The following is a 16,498-nucleotide window of genomic DNA, read 5'->3' as shown; positions in this document are numbered from 1 at the left end:
GGCAGACGCAGAGGCAAGGGTAATATCTTAGGCAGTCAGGGTACAGTAAATTAGCCAGAGCCAAGTGGCACACTAGCTAGAGTGTATACAATATGTCAGAGAGATGAGGCTGAGACATCTGATGTGGTAGCTAGTACTTTCTCTATCCTTGACCAAGATGCTTATGTATTATTTAATCCTGGCTCCACACATTCGTATGTTAGTGCTAACATTGTCTGTTCTGCTGCTATTCCACGCATGAAAATGGAATTTGATGTGCTAGTAACTAGTCCATTAGACAAGGAGATCAGGGTAAATAGGGTGTATAAGGATTCCCTTTTGGTAATTCAAGGACACACCTTCCTATCCGATTTTATTGGAATGACCTTTAGAGATTACGATATCATCTTGGGCATGGATTGGTTAGCCAGGCATCATGCCATGATTGATTGTAAATTGAAGACAGTCATTTTTGGTCTCCCTTAATATGGTGATCTAGTAATACATGGGGAGAGGTAGTTACTGCCATCAAACTTTATTTCAACTGCACTTGCTAGAAAAATGATTCGAAAGGGGTGTGAAGCTTATTTGGCTCATGTGATAGACACCCAAGTAGGGAACCTAGAATTGAAGAATATCCCTATAGTATGTGATTTTTTGGATGTCTTTCCTGATGAATTGCCAGGATTACCTCCAAAAAGAGAAGTGTAGATTGAAATAGAGGTTATGCTTGGTGTGGAACCAATCTATATTATTCCACATAGAATGACACCTGCTAAGTTGAAGGAGTTAAAGGTGCAGTTGCAAGAATTGCTTGACAAGGGCTTTATTTGCCCTAGTGTGTCACCTTAGGGAGCACCAGTACTATTTGTCAAGAAGAAAGATGGTACTCTCCATCTATGTATCGACTACAGACAGTTGAACAAGGTGACCATAAAGAATAGATATCCACTGCCTCGAATAGATGATTTGTTTGATCAGTTGAAGGATGCAGCTATGTTCTCTAAAATTGATTTAAGATCAGGCTATTATAAGTTGAGGGTGCAAGAATAGAGCATTCTAGAAACTGCCTTTAGGACTCGATATGTCCATTACGAGTTTCTGGTGATGCCATTCGGGTTAACCAATGCACCAGCTGCTTGTATGGACCTGATGAACACTATCTTCAAGCCATATTTAGATCAGTTTGTTGTGGTATTTCTTGATGACATTTTAATGTATTCAAAAAATGCAGAGGAGCATGATAGGCACTTGAGGATTTTGTTACAGACCTTAAGGGAGAAACAGTTGTGTGCCAAGTTATCGAAATGTGAATTTTGGCTGAAGGAAATTTCTTTCTTGGGGCACATTGTATCAGTTGAAGGCATTAAGGTAGACCCCAGTAAGGTAGAAGCTATCCTTAACTGGAAACCACTCAGAAATGTTACAGAAGTTCACAATTTTTTAGGTTTAGCTGGTTATTACTGCCGTTTCATAAAGGGATTCTCTATGTTAGCATCTCTACTGACCAAGCTGCTTCAAAAAGTTGTAAAATTTTAGTGGACTGAAAAATGCCAGCAGAGCTTTAATGAGTTGAAAAAATGTTTGATTGAAGCTTCAATCCTCACTTTACCTACACCGGGTAAAGAATATACTATCTATAGTGATGCTTCTCACAATGGATTAGGCTGTGTACTGATGCAAGATTGAAATCTCATTGCTTATGCATCACGTTTGCTAAAACCACATGAGAGAAACTACCCTACACATGACTTAGAGCTAGCAGCTATTGTATTTGCCCTGAAGATTTGGAGACATTATTTGTATGGAGAGAAGTGTTACATCTACACAGATCACAAGAGCTTAAAATATCTGGGCACACAAAAGGAGTTGAATTTGAGACAGAGGAGGTGGCTAAAATTGATCAAAGACTATGACTGTTTAATAGATTATCAGCCAAGGAAAGCAAATGTGATAGTTGATGCCTTAAGTTGCAAGATTATGGCTAGTTTAAGGGTTTCTCCTTTGTTTATGGTGCATGAGTTGAGGGCATTGCATGCTAGTCTGGAGATAGATGATGAGGGACAAATGATAGCTACTTAGCAAATGAAGCCATTACTAACTGATCAGATTAAAACAGTAGCACAAAATGATGAAAAGTATGTGAAATTGATGGAAGAAACTTGGGATGGCAAGAAACCTAGATTTTTAATGAATGGTGATGGCTTGTTATTATAGAAAGGCAGATTATATATTCCTAATGATGTGGAATTGAGGCAAATCATTATGAAAGAAGCACATGACTCACCTTTTGCTACGCACCCTGGTGGAACCAAAATGTATAGAACTATCAAGGAGCACTATTGGTGGATGGGTATAAAGAAAGATATAGCTGAATATGTATCAAAATGCCTAACTTGTCAGCAAGTGAAGGTTGAACACCAAGTGCTAGCTGGTTTGTTATAGCCACTGCCAAATCTCGAGTGGAAATGGGAATGGATCATGATGGATTTTATGATGGGACTTCCTAGAACACAGAAGAATCATGATGCAGTATGGGTCATTGTGTATAGATTGACCAAGTCTGCCCACTTTCTGCCAGTGAGGATGGACTATAGCCTGGACAGATTGTCTAAATTATACATTGATGAGATAGTGAGACTTCATGGAGTGCCAGTACCTATTGTGTCAGATAGAGATCCATGGTTCACTTCTAGATTCTAGGGTAGTCTCCAAAAAGCCCTGGGAACTAGATTGAACTTCAGCACAACATTCCATCCACAGACAGATGGTCAGTCTGAGAGGGTGATTCAGATCGTGGAGGATATGCTACGGGCTTGTGTGATTGAGTTTGAAGGTAGCTGGGACACACACTTGCCTTTGATTGAATTTGCCTACAATAATAGCTATCAATCAAGCATTAGGATGGCTCCATATGAAGCTTTCTATAGAAGAAAGTACAGAACTCCTTTGTGTTGGGACGAAGTGGGTGAAAGGAAATTGATTGCCCAGAAATTATTCAACAGATAGAGGAGAAGATTAAGCTTATTAGAGATAGACTTAAGACTGCATCAGCTGATCAGAAGTCTTATATCGAGCTAAAGAGAAGAGATATTGAATATGTAGAGGGTGACAAGGTATTCCTTAAGGTTTTCCCTTAGAAGAAAATTATGAGATTTAGCAGAAAGGGGAAACTGAGTCCTCGCTTCTGTCACACCCTACCCATCCGTAAGGCATAACATGATCCCGTAGTATACCTAATGAATTACCAACTTCGTCTACTGATAACCCATTAAATACACTACAAGGGATTTTAAACTTTTCTTACTTCTTTTTATAGTGGTGAGCACTATTGATAGGTGTTAAAAAAATTTTTAACTAAAGTGAAACCAAATAACACATTTGAAGTATTAACAATTTTTGTAAAAATTTTGGCAGAGTGCCATTTGTATTTTGAATAAGACAGTTCTTCAAAATCCTGTAAAAACACTTCAAATATACAATTCCTCAATCCCAAACTCCAATAATTTATTCAACACAATAAGTTTCTCAACATTTGCCAACTCAAATCCACAACAATTTTACAGTGTTTTCAGAAACTGAGATAAAAGAAATATATCACAATTTTTTTTAACAAGCCAAAATAATTTACAAATTTAGTTTACAATTTTAATGTACAATTTTAATTTACAACTGCTCAAAATCAAGAACAATATGTACATATAGTGAACATACATTACAATAAAAAATGCAAAATATGGTATACTCAATATACCCGATGAACTCTCAATGTAGCACTAGCAGCCTAGTCTGCTACCCTGTCAGTCTGTCTACCTGCGGCAGCAATGAAAAGCTATCGCTGAGTAAAATTTACTCAGTGGTGCACAATAACAATTTAAAAAACGATACATAAATCTTTTATTGAAAATTTGCAAATCAAATAATTCACAATTCCATTTCCCAATTTTCAAAGTTCATATAACACAAATTTGATCAAACAATTGAATAACACGGTTTTGCTAATCAATAACACCATTTGATCAAATAACTGAATAACACAGTTTTGCCAATCAATAACACAATTTGATAAAATAACTGAATAACACAGTGTTGCCAATCAATAACACAATTTAGGCCATGACACAAATTTTCCGCACATGCCGTGTTGTACACCACGACAAGACACACTCACCCCACTAATCGAAATCAATGAGGGAGGAAGCTAGCTAGATAATGAGTACTCATCCACACTCACCTCAGACTGACAAGTCAAAGAGGGAGGAATATAATCACACTTCACCCCAGACTGATAAGTCAAAGAGGGAGGAATATAATCACACTTTACCCCATAAATGGAGGAGGAACATAGTAACATTGTTATGCCAAGTGTGAATCAAAACAATTCCAAATCACAATATTTCATACAAACCACAAATCACATTTTATCTCAAAATTTTCATTTGTAAAGTAGGCAACACAATATTTTTCAAATAATATTCCCAAAGCCAAAACAATAAAAAATTACTCATAATACATGTTCAAATAAATTTTTAAGTAGAAAATGAGAAATCAAAAATATTGTGCACAAATACAATTTAAAACTATAATGTTTAAATAAATCTTTAAGTAGAAAATAAGAAATCAAAATTATTGTGCACAAACACAGTTTAAAACAATAACATACAAATAGTCATAATTTATTTCAATTGAAAAATTCAAAAGAAATAACTTTTGTGCACAAACCTCTGATATATGCCTCTTAGCCCTGACTCAGTGTTCCTTATGCTTCTCAATATCCTTTTCAACTGAAACACACAATTTAAAGTGTTTTGGTACTCAATGAATTTGTTTCTAACAATAAAATCTAATATTTAAATTTTCTTGGTACTATTCCCTTTAATTCATTTTATTAGTCAACTTATAATGTTGACCCTTGATGCACTCTAAGTGAGTCAATTCTAATGTTACCAATATGTCACATTTAATAGCCTTTTAGTGTTAGTACATGTTACCAAATTCATTTTCAAGTATATTGCATTTTATTGCAATTTGCCTGATTTCGGTATACTAATTTGACCTAGCCGGATGACCTAGTTCCCTCGGTTTTCGGGTTCCGGTCCAAACTACAAACTTTTAGGTCTATGTCTTATTGCACACAGGGTAAAATTTTAGGTCATTCTGAGTTGTGTAGACCAAGCTATGGTCAATTTACCAATGCTGGACAGAATGCCCAAAATGGTAGGCTTAGGTCATTTTTAGGTCACTTTTGGTTCGGCCAGTTTTGGTACCTGAACTTGTGCAAGCTATTGGGCTTGGTTCTAGCCATTTCTGGGCTTTGGTGTCTTCATAAGAATTGTAGATATATGTCTAAACTATTCATGGTAAAAATTTCAGGTCAATTAGACCTGTTTTGAGTGAGTTATGGTCAAAATACTGGATACCATTCAAATGGTCAAAAATTCTGGCCTGCACTTACCTATTCCGGATTTGGTCATTTTTCAAGTTACCTTCTAGGCAAAATTTAGGTAAGCTTCCTTCATGAAAGTTGACACTTTTTGTGCCTAGTTTCACCTCCAATTGATCTCATACCAATTGGAGTCACACACTTAAGGTTCTAAGCCAAAATGTACACTGCCATGTTACACATTATTCAACACTTACCAATTACACATTCAATACTTACCAAGTTTACCTTTCATGCCAATTCTGATTTGGTACCATAACATTAACACACTTTACATTACATTTTGGTCATTTTGAGCAACTTGTAACCACTCTCAACTGTTAGTAGTATGTATCTTGTACATATTTTTATTAATAAAAGGCATTTCCACTTTTCCGTTTACATAATATATTTATGTATAATAGAAAAGGTTCATTGATATTTTGTTAGAAATATTATTCTTAAGTTGTTAAGAATATGAGTGACAATATTTCTAGCACAAAGTATCATAAATAGGTTCACAATCGAGGATACTTCATAATAAGGACATGACTTATCCAGAAAGATTGTATTCATATTTGTTCCCAAGTTATTTATATGAGATATAAATAAGATGAATGGTGAGTCTCATGCCATATAACAAACATGATAGGCACTTATAAATGATAAGTAGGCCGAACCAGTGACACTTATGACAAGCACATGGAGTTTACTCTTGTCAATATTTTGTCATAAATCATATCAGTGCATATAATCTTTAGCCCTGAGATAGCACAGTTATCTTGTATATAGGTAGTTTGAGTTTGATACTGCTTTCATATTTGTACTATGTATGGGTATATGGGCATCTGTTGGCTCCTACTAATTATATATGGAGGTAGGTGTTGATCAAGATGGAATCAGTTCCTCTAAGTAAATAGAGATAAAATCCTATGTTCATTTAATTGTTCTTGATGTTTCAAGTTCCTGGCCAGGACAGATAGATTTATTCAGAAAAGAGTTTCTGATGATAAAATCTTTTTAATCAAGAACTGGAATTAAAAGAGAACATAATATTCATAGCAAATAGAGTTTGACATAAACCATGACTCCAGCTTGAGTTGGGATTTTGTAACAGAGAGATTCTAGTGCATGGTAACATATGATTATAGGTTCATTTAAGGTAAACCTTATTACTAATTGGGTGCCCATGGCATGCTATGCTAGGTGTTAACCATGGTCTATGAGGTTCATAAAATGATTTAGAGAAATCATTTATGGTAAGAAAGAGTTCTGATGATATTAAGAGTTGATATCATGTCTCATTGCCAATTAGTGATGAGCCTAGTAAGTCACACATATACACAAGTTATCACCTATTTAAATATGATTTAATTAATTAATTAAAGAGTTTAATTGATTAATTAAATAGGTTTGGTTTGCAATTAAATTGCAAAGTCCCTAGCATGACTTGAAACCAAATCTAGATTATTGGATGTATAGTATAAGTTAAATTTATATTTAAAGTGTTTAAATATGAATTTAATTAATGAGAAAATTAATTTATAGAGATTAATTAATTAATTTATATTTGATATAAATTAGAAGAAGAAAATTAATTATTTTGGGTTAGGAACTCAAAATTAAGACGCTGGGGCATTTTGGTCATTTCACAGTGTGATTCGTGGCACCATGAGATGGTGACACATGGGATTACACATAAGCTTGCCAAATGTTTTTTAATCATGTAAGATGATTAAAATCAAGATTAAATATAGGTTTGACACTTGGCACAATGTGATTGGGTCACTTAAACCTAGAGCTAATCAAAGGGTGACATGTGGCAAGGGTTTAATGTGTTAACCTAGCTATATAAGTATTGTTATGAAAAAGAAAAACAACCAGCAGCCACTACTCTCCTTTGTCATGCCATTTTGAGGCTCTCCATCTATTCTTCTTTATCTCTCATCAATTCAAAGAGATTAGCCATCAATCTCTTGAATTAAGAACACTAGAAATTGTTTTTAGTGTCCTGTTTACATCTCTAATCTCTTAAAAGGCAGAACTTGAATTTCTAATTAATAGAAAAAGCTTTAGAAGCTGTTCAAGGGCTGCCATAGATTTTCTTAGTGTGGACAAGCTAGAGGGACAACATTTGGTATCCTGAAGACAAATTTCAAAGGCGCAGACACGCTGTAGTGCATCAAGAGGTTAGTGTAATCGTTCTTGATTTAATCTAGGGTTCTAAAATTAATCTGATTAATTTTAAAATCTTAAATGGCAAATACAGATCCAAAAACATATTAAAAGAGTTTTAATATGTTGTTTATCATTGAAATCAAATAGATAAAAATAAATTTTGCATAATGCATGTGACCCTAGGTGAAAATTTTTGAATTCAATGGTATAAACTTGTGTTTTTCACGCTTCCGTTCCTTCAATTGGTATCAGAGCCACTATATTTGCCATTTAGATTGATGTTTATATGATTTAATTGTGTGTTTGATCATGAGATCAAAAGTTCATTGCTGGTTGCAAAGCCAAGGTGGCGGCACAAATGATGAACACCATGGTGCGCATGGTTGATGCACCACAATGGTGTGCAAAGGTAAATGGATGGTGAATGTGCAATTATTGTATGATCTAAGATCCATTTTATGTCTAATTAAATTGTTTAATTAGAATTTTTATCACACAATTAAATTATGATTCAAATCAGAATTTTAAAAATTGTTTGAATGTGATTCAAATCTGAATTTTAAAAGTTATTTGAATGTGATTCAAATCTGAATTTTTAAAGTTGTTTGAATCATATTTAAATCTGATTTTTTAAAATTGATTGAATAAAATTCAGATCTGATTTTTTAAAAAATGTTTGAATGTGATTCAAATCTGATTTTTTAAAAAATGTTTGAATGTGATTCAAATCTGAATTTTTAAAGTTGTTTGAATGTGATTCAAATCTAAATTTTTAAATTTGTTTGAATGAGATTCAAATCTGAATTTTTAAATTTATTTGAATCATATTCAAATCTGGATTTTTAAGTTGAGTATGAGATAGTCAATTTAATTTAAGTATGTATGTTTTATTTAATTGTTAAATAGTGATATGCATGATGGATGATCATGGACTATAAAAGACCAATGTGATTGGATTTATTTCTTTTATGTTTCTTTGGGATTGTAAATTAATTAATTTATTTTAATTTATTTTGGGCATGTATTATTAAGTTTGTAATAATTTTTGGGTTGTAATTTTATTTATTTAAGTTCTTGTAAATTCGCCTTGGTATGCCAAGGATTACTATGTAATATTGGATTGCAAGAAGTTCAAGGAGGTCAAGAGCATTGGTGGGACTAGTGGGAGGAATTCAAGATCAAGTGTTGATTATGTACTCCTTCAGCAACTCTTATAAAATGAATGAATGAAATGCACCTAAGAATGCCCTGATTCAATTCTCTGTGGCTCAGAATTGAATCCCTTAGAAAGTCCATGATCATACCATATTTATTGCTTATCCATGAATGCATGAGATGTATGGGAATGTATGCTATTATATGATATATGCATGCTAATTGGATAATGTGCAAAGTGAGACCTTAATAGTAATTAGAATGACCATAAAATCTTCCAAACAAATGATTAAGTTGAAAATGCTATAATTAAAGTAATTATAACATAGGCCCTCCATTGGGGCAATTATTTTAAGAAATTTTAAATAGTTGCATAAGATGCAATTAATTTAAGAGATTTTCTTAAGAATAATTGTTAAGCATGAGATGTTGTAAATATGTAAATAGTTTGGTGGCCAATATTGGATGTACCTGAGGACATTAAAATTATTTGCATAATTACTGGCTCAATGGGATCAACTTAACTAATGCAAGATAAGTCAATAATGGATGTACCTGAGATTTTGAGCATTAGGGGCTAGGTAAAGGATTGAACCTCACATGAGATGTGATGGGCAAGGAGTTGCTCACTTATAGTTTATTGTAATTCCAATAATGGATGTACCTGAGGATGATCAATAGAATTATAAGAATTCAATCACCCACTAGAAATCCATCCAACTAGGATTTCCATTTTCTACTTTGGAAGTGTAGGATTCGCTAAGTTAGTGGGAGGACCAATTTGATTAAAAGACCATAATCATTTTGGTTAATTACATGATACATTTACTAATTAATCTGGTTATTTTCTGCAGTTAATTTTCTGATAAAAATGAGCACAGAACAACCACCACCATCCAATATCCTTGCAAGCATACTTGATCGCAATAGGTTGACAAGACCTAATCTGTCTGATTAGCTAAGAAATTTGAAACTTGTCCTGAACCTTGAACATATAGGATATGTTTTAGATTCACATGTTCTTGGTCCCTTACCTCCAGAGGCCACACAAGAGGAACATGAAACTTTGGATAAGTGGAAGGAGCATGATATGAGAGCTAAGTGTTACATGCTTGCTTCCATGAGTAATGAGTTACAAAAGCAGCATGAGAACATGTTGAGTGCGAGTGAGATCCTCTTTCACCTACAAGAGTTGTATGGTGAGCACAGCAGGAATGCTAGGTATAAGATATCTAGACAGCTATTCCGTATGAGGATGTCTGAGGGACAGAATGTTGGGGATCATGTCCACAAGATGATTCGGCTGATTAAGCAGTTGGAACATCTTGACTTAAACATGGATTTCCAACTACAGACGGATTTGATCCTTCAGTCCCTTCCTGAGTCTTTTGGGAATTTTGTGACAAATTTCCATATGACTGAAAAAGAATGCACCTTAGCTGGTTTACTCAACATGCTGGTTATTGCCCAAAAGAATATGCCGGGCAATAAAGGAAAAAAGGTAGCTTTGATTACATCTTCTTCTGCTGGAAAGTCCAACAAGAAGAAGGGCAATAAGAATAAGAAACCTCAGATTTCTGGTCCTTCCAAGAAAATAGCTAAACAGAAAAGGAAGACTAAAGCTGATGGAGGCAAAGGAAAGTGTTTCCACTGCCAAAAGGATGGGCCTTTGGAAAAGGAACGCGCAGTATCTTGCTTCTCTGAAGGACAAGAAGGATACACCTTCAGAAGGTATATCCATATCTTGTTATTTAGATTCTGATGATACTCATAGTTCATCTACAGCTTGGGTTTTAGATACTGGTGCCAGTTATCACATTTCTAATGATATGCAGGAACTAGCAAATAGTAGCAGCTTGTGTTCTCAAGATATTAGAGTCTGGATTTGCAATGGCTCAACTGTTGAAGCTTTAGCCATAGGATCTAAATCTTTTTACATCTTTGGACATGTTTTGTGTTTGGATAATATTTTATATGTACCTGATGCTTTTAAGAACATCATTTCTATATCTAGTTTGACTAGAAATAGCTATGAATTTCAGTTCACTGATGATGTTTGCAATATTTATTTTGGAAATAAATATGTTGGTTCGGGTTATATGAATGATGGTCTTTATTATTTGGATAATAATGACAAACACAAATTGTAGGCAAGTGATCTAAAAGAATGCAATGCCATGGTGAAAACCAACTTAATTTCAAAATATATTTGGCACTTAAGGTTATGTCATGTTGCAGAAGATAGGATTGCAAAACTGGAGAAAATGGGGATTCTATCCTTATTGGGCTCTGAGCCTACTCCAACTTGTGAATCTTGCCTTCAGGGCAAAATGACTAGATCACCCTTTGTTGGACAAGGGCTAAGAGCTAAAAATATTTTGGAACAAATGCATAGTGATGTATGTGATCCATTTAAAAAAATGGCTAAAGGGGGCTTTCATTATTTTATTACCTTTACTGATGATAAATCAAGATTTGGGTATTTGTATTTGATGAAATACAAACATGAATCCTTTGAAAAGTTTAAAGAATTTAAATCTGAAGTAGAAAATCAAACAGGAAAGAGTATTAAAGCTCTTCGATCAGATCATGGAGGTGAATATTTGAGTACTGAATTTGATGAATACTTGAGAGAGCATGGCATTGTTTCTCAGCTGACTCCTCCGAGAACGCATACGGTGAATGGTGTATCTGAAAGGAGAAATCGTACCCTATTGGATATGGTACGTAGTATGATGAGCTATACTTATATGCCAATCTTCTTTTGGGGATTTGCATTAGAATCAGCTTTGTATATTCTAAATAGGATTCCATCAAAATCAGTTTCTTCCACACCTTATGAGCTATGGCATGGAAGAAAACCAAGTCTTAAGCATGTTAAGATTTAGGGTTGTCCAGCTTATATCAAAAAGCTGAACACTGATAAATTGGAGACCAGATCAGAAAAAGGTCGATTTGTTGGATATCCAAAAGATAGTTTTGGATATTATTTTTATTTACCTACTTCACAAAAGGTTGTGATAAGTAGAGATGCCACATTTCTTGAACAACAGTTTGTTCAAGAAGGAGGCAAAGGAAGGCAAATAGAGTTAGAATTGGAGAATTCTGACCAACCAACAGATCAGATGGATATAGATCCACCTAGTCAACCTATACCTGTTGATGAAACATCTACAGCTGTTCCTCATAGAACAACCAGGGTATCTCACCCACCAGTGAGATATGGTTTTCTTTATGAAGAAGAACAAGAGTTGTCTATTCATGAAGAAGTAGATCATGGAGATGATCCACTCACCTATGAAGAAGCTATATCATATATAGACTCTTCAAAATGGATTGATGCTATGAAATCCGAGATTGATTCCATGTATAAGAATTAAGTTTGGGATCTTGTTGACCCACCTGAAGGTATTGTACCTATAGGGAATAAATGGATTTTCAAAAAGAAAATTGGTTCTGATGGAAAGGTAGAGACCTATAAGGCAAGGCTACTAGCGAAAGGGTTTCGCCAAAGGCAAGGAGTCAACTATGAGGAGACTTTCTCGCCTGTTGCTATGCTTAAATCAATTAGGATTTTATTAGCAATAGCTGCATACTATGATTATGAGATTTGGCAGATGGATGTCAAAACAACTTTTCTCATTGAATACATTGAAGAAAACATTTTCATGGAACAACCTAGGGGTTTTAAATCCCAAGATGGTTCCAAGGTATGCAAGCTAAAGCGATCCATTTATGGGTTGAAACAAGCTTCAAGGAGTTGGAACATCAGTTTTGATGAAGCCATTAAATCCTTTGGTTTTATCAAAAATGAGGATGAGCCATGTGTATATAAGAAGGTTAGTGACAGTGCCATCACTTTCCTTGTCTTATATGTGGATGACATACTGTTGATGGCTAATGACACAGGTATGTTGACAACTATAAAGGTATGATTGTCAAATACATTCTCCATGAAAGACTTAGGGGAGGCAACCTATATTCTTGGGATTCGTATATATAGAGATAGAGCGAAAAGAATAATTGGTTTATCCCAAAGTCTATACTTGGAAAAGGTGTTAAAGAGGTTTAACATGCTTGATTCCAAGAGAGGATTATTACCAGTGAGACATGGTATCCACCTTTCTAAAGAGATGTCTCCAAAGACACCTGAAGAAGGAGATAAGATGGCCAGGATTCCATATGCTTCTAATGTATGCAATGTTGTGTACTAGGCCAGATATCGCATATGCTGTTAGTTTGACTAGCAGGTATCAATCCAATCCAGTTTTGGAACACTGGATAGCTGTCAAGAATATCCTTAAGTACTTGAGAAGAACTAAGGATTTATTCTTGATTTATGGAGGTGGAGACTTACAATTGGATGGTTATACTGATTCTGATTTCCAATCAGATATCGATGATAGAAAGTCTACCTCTGGATATGTGTTCATTTGTAATGGAGGTGCAGTCAGTTGGAAGAGCTCCAAACAGAGCACGACTGCAGATTCCACTCTGAGGTCGAGTTTATTCTTTGCATCGAGATCTTTGCAAAGGAAGCTGTTTGGATAAAGAAGTTCATGACAGAACTTACAGTAGTTCCTTCCATTGAGTCAGTAGTTCCATTACACTGTGACAACAATGGAGTAGTCATACAGGCTAAGGAGCCAAGGTCACACCAGAAATCCAAACACATAGAAAGGCGCTTCCATATTATCACAGAAATAGTTGGGCGAGGCGATGTAGCCATGCAGAAAATAGCATCAACTGAAAATCCAGCTGATCCATTCACTAAGCCTATGTCATAGACTCAGTTAAACCTACATCTTGAGAAGATACGTCTAAGATATTGTAATGAATAGCTCTAGTGCTAGTGGGAGATTGTTAGTAGTATACCCTAAAGCATATCATTTAGTATGTAACTTATACATATTTTTATTAATAAAAGGCATTTCCACTTTTATGTTTACATAATATATTTATGTATAATAGAAAATTTCTATTGATATTTTGTTAGAAATATTATTCTTAAGTTCTTAAGAATATGAGTGATAATATTTCAGGCACAAAGTATCATAAATAGGTTCATAATCGAGGATACTTCATAATAAGGACATGACTTATCCAGAAAGATTGTATTCATATTTGTTCCCAAGTTATTTATATGAGATATAAATAAGATGGAATGGTTAGTCTCATGCCATATAACAAACATGATAGGCACTTATAAATGATAAGTAGGCTGAACCATTGACACTTATAACAAGCACATGGAGTTTACTCTTGTCAATGTTTTGTCATAAATCATATCAGTGCATATAATCTTTAGACCTGAGATAGCATAGTTATCTTGTATATAGGTAGTTTGAGTTTGATACTGCTTTCATATTTGTACTATGTATGGGTATATAAGCATCTGTTGGCTCCTACTAGTTATATATGGAGATAGGTGTTGATCAAGATGGAATCTGTTCCTCTAAGTAAATAGAGATAAAATCCTATGTTCATTTAATTTTTCTTGATGTTTCAAGTTCTTGGCCAGGACAGATAGATTTATTCAGAACAGAGTTTCTGATGAGAAAATCTTTTTAATCAAGAACTAGAATTAAAAGAGAACATAATATTCATAGCAAATGGAGTTTGACATACTCCAGCTTGAGTTGGGATTTTGTAACAGAGAGATTCTAGTACATGGTAACATATGATTATAGGTTCATTTAAGGTAAACCTTATTACTAATTGGGTGCCCATGGCATGCTATGCTAGGTGTTAACCATGGTCTATGAGGTTCATAAAATGATTTAGAGAAATCATTTATGGTAAGAAAGAGTTCTGATGATATTAAGAGTTGATATCATGTCTCATTGCTAATTAGTGATGAGCCCAGTAAGTCATACACATACACAAGTTATCACCTATTTAAATATGATTTAATTAATTAATTAAAGAGTTTAATTGATTAATTAAATAGGTTTGGTTTGCAATTAAATTGCAAAGTCTTTAGCATGACTTGAAACCAAATCTAGATTATTTGATGTATAGTATGAGTTAAATTTATATTTAAAGTGTTTAAATATGAATTTAATTAATGAGAAATTAATTTATAGAGATTAATTAATTTATTTATATTTGATATAAACTAGAAGAAGAAAAATAATTATTTTTGGTTAATAACTCAAAATTAAGACGCTGAGGCATTTTGGTCATTTCACAGTGTGATACGTGGCACCATGAGATGGTGACACATGGGATTACACATAAGCTTGCCAAATGTTTTTTAATCATGTAAGATGATTAAAATCAAGATTAAATATAGGTTTGACACTTGGCACAATGTGATTGGGTCACTTAAACCTAGAGCTAATCAAAGGGTGACATGTGGCAAGGGTTTAATGTGTTAACCTAGCTATATAAGTATTGTTATGAAAAAGAAAAACAACCAGCAGCCACTCCTCTCCTTTGTCACACCATTTTGAGGCTCTCCATCTATTCTTCTTCATCTCTCATCAACTCAAAGAGATTAGCCATCAATCTCTTGAATTAAGAACACTAGAAAATGTTTCTAGTGTCCTGTTTACATCTCTAATCTCTTAAAAGGCAGAACTTGAATTTCTAATTAATAGAAAAGGTTTTAGAAGCCGTTCAAGGGCTGCCATAGGTGTTCTTGGTGTGGACAAGCTAGAGGGACAACTTTTGGTGTCCTGAAGACAAATCTCAAAGGCGTAGACACGTTGCAGTGCATCAAGAGGTTAGTGTAATCGTTCTTGATTTAATCTAGGGTTCTAAAATTAATCTGATTAATTTTAAAATCTTAAATGGCAAATACAGATCCAAAAACATATTAAAATAGTTTTTAATATGTTGTTTATCATTGAAATCAAATAGATAAAAATAAATCTTGCATGATGCATGCGACTCTAGGTGAAAATTTTTGAATTCAATGGTATAAACTTGTGTTTTTCACGCTTCCGTTCCTTCATCAACATACACATTATAACTCAGAATTTTCAAAGTCTAATTACAACAATTTAACCACATGAACATACCTCATTTACTTGTCCAAATTCAAACAATTATTCATATACACATGCTGCCATCATAAGCAACATAATTCAATAATATTTCATGAACTCAAACACTTCAATCTTCTTCATGAGGCTGCCACAAGTTTACACATACCCATCAATTTCCATTTTCACTTTTCAAACTTACAAATCAAACTTTACATATGGAATTCAACTTTAATATAATTAAATATTTAAATCAATATCCAAACAACCATTTACATGCAAGGACAAGCTGTTCATGGTGAGGTTTCATTGCTGCCAAAATGCTCCATCACCAATAATTCATCAAACCTCAAATTTTTTCCATAATTCAACTACCCACAACCTTAGTTACACTTTTAATGAAGCAAGAATTAAAAATAACCACTTACCTCTTTTGGATTTTTTCAAAACTCCACCAAAACTTATCTTTCTTGCTCCCTTATTGCTGCCCAAGGTGTGTAGGCAAAGATTAATGAAGGAAGTTCAAGAATTTAGCTTGAAATGAAGGTGATCTCAAGCTTGCATGGGTGGTTTCCATGGAGGAAAGTTGAGACACCATTTTTGGCCATGGGAGAGCTTGGTGAGGATGATGAAGTGAGTGGAAGATTCTGCCCTCATTTTAAGTATTAATGTATCCACTTAGTGCTCCACTAAACCTAGATTAATGATATTATAATCTAAGGTTTCAAAAATTGCAATTTTAACCTTAATTTCTCTTAATTTACATTTTATCTTT

This window comes from Hevea brasiliensis, chromosome 11, assembly GCF_030052815.1.
Source record: "Hevea brasiliensis isolate MT/VB/25A 57/8 chromosome 11, ASM3005281v1, whole genome shotgun sequence".
Classification (NCBI taxonomy): domain Eukaryota; kingdom Viridiplantae; phylum Streptophyta; class Magnoliopsida; order Malpighiales; family Euphorbiaceae; genus Hevea; species Hevea brasiliensis.
Note: the sequence above shows the minus strand (reverse complement) of the source record.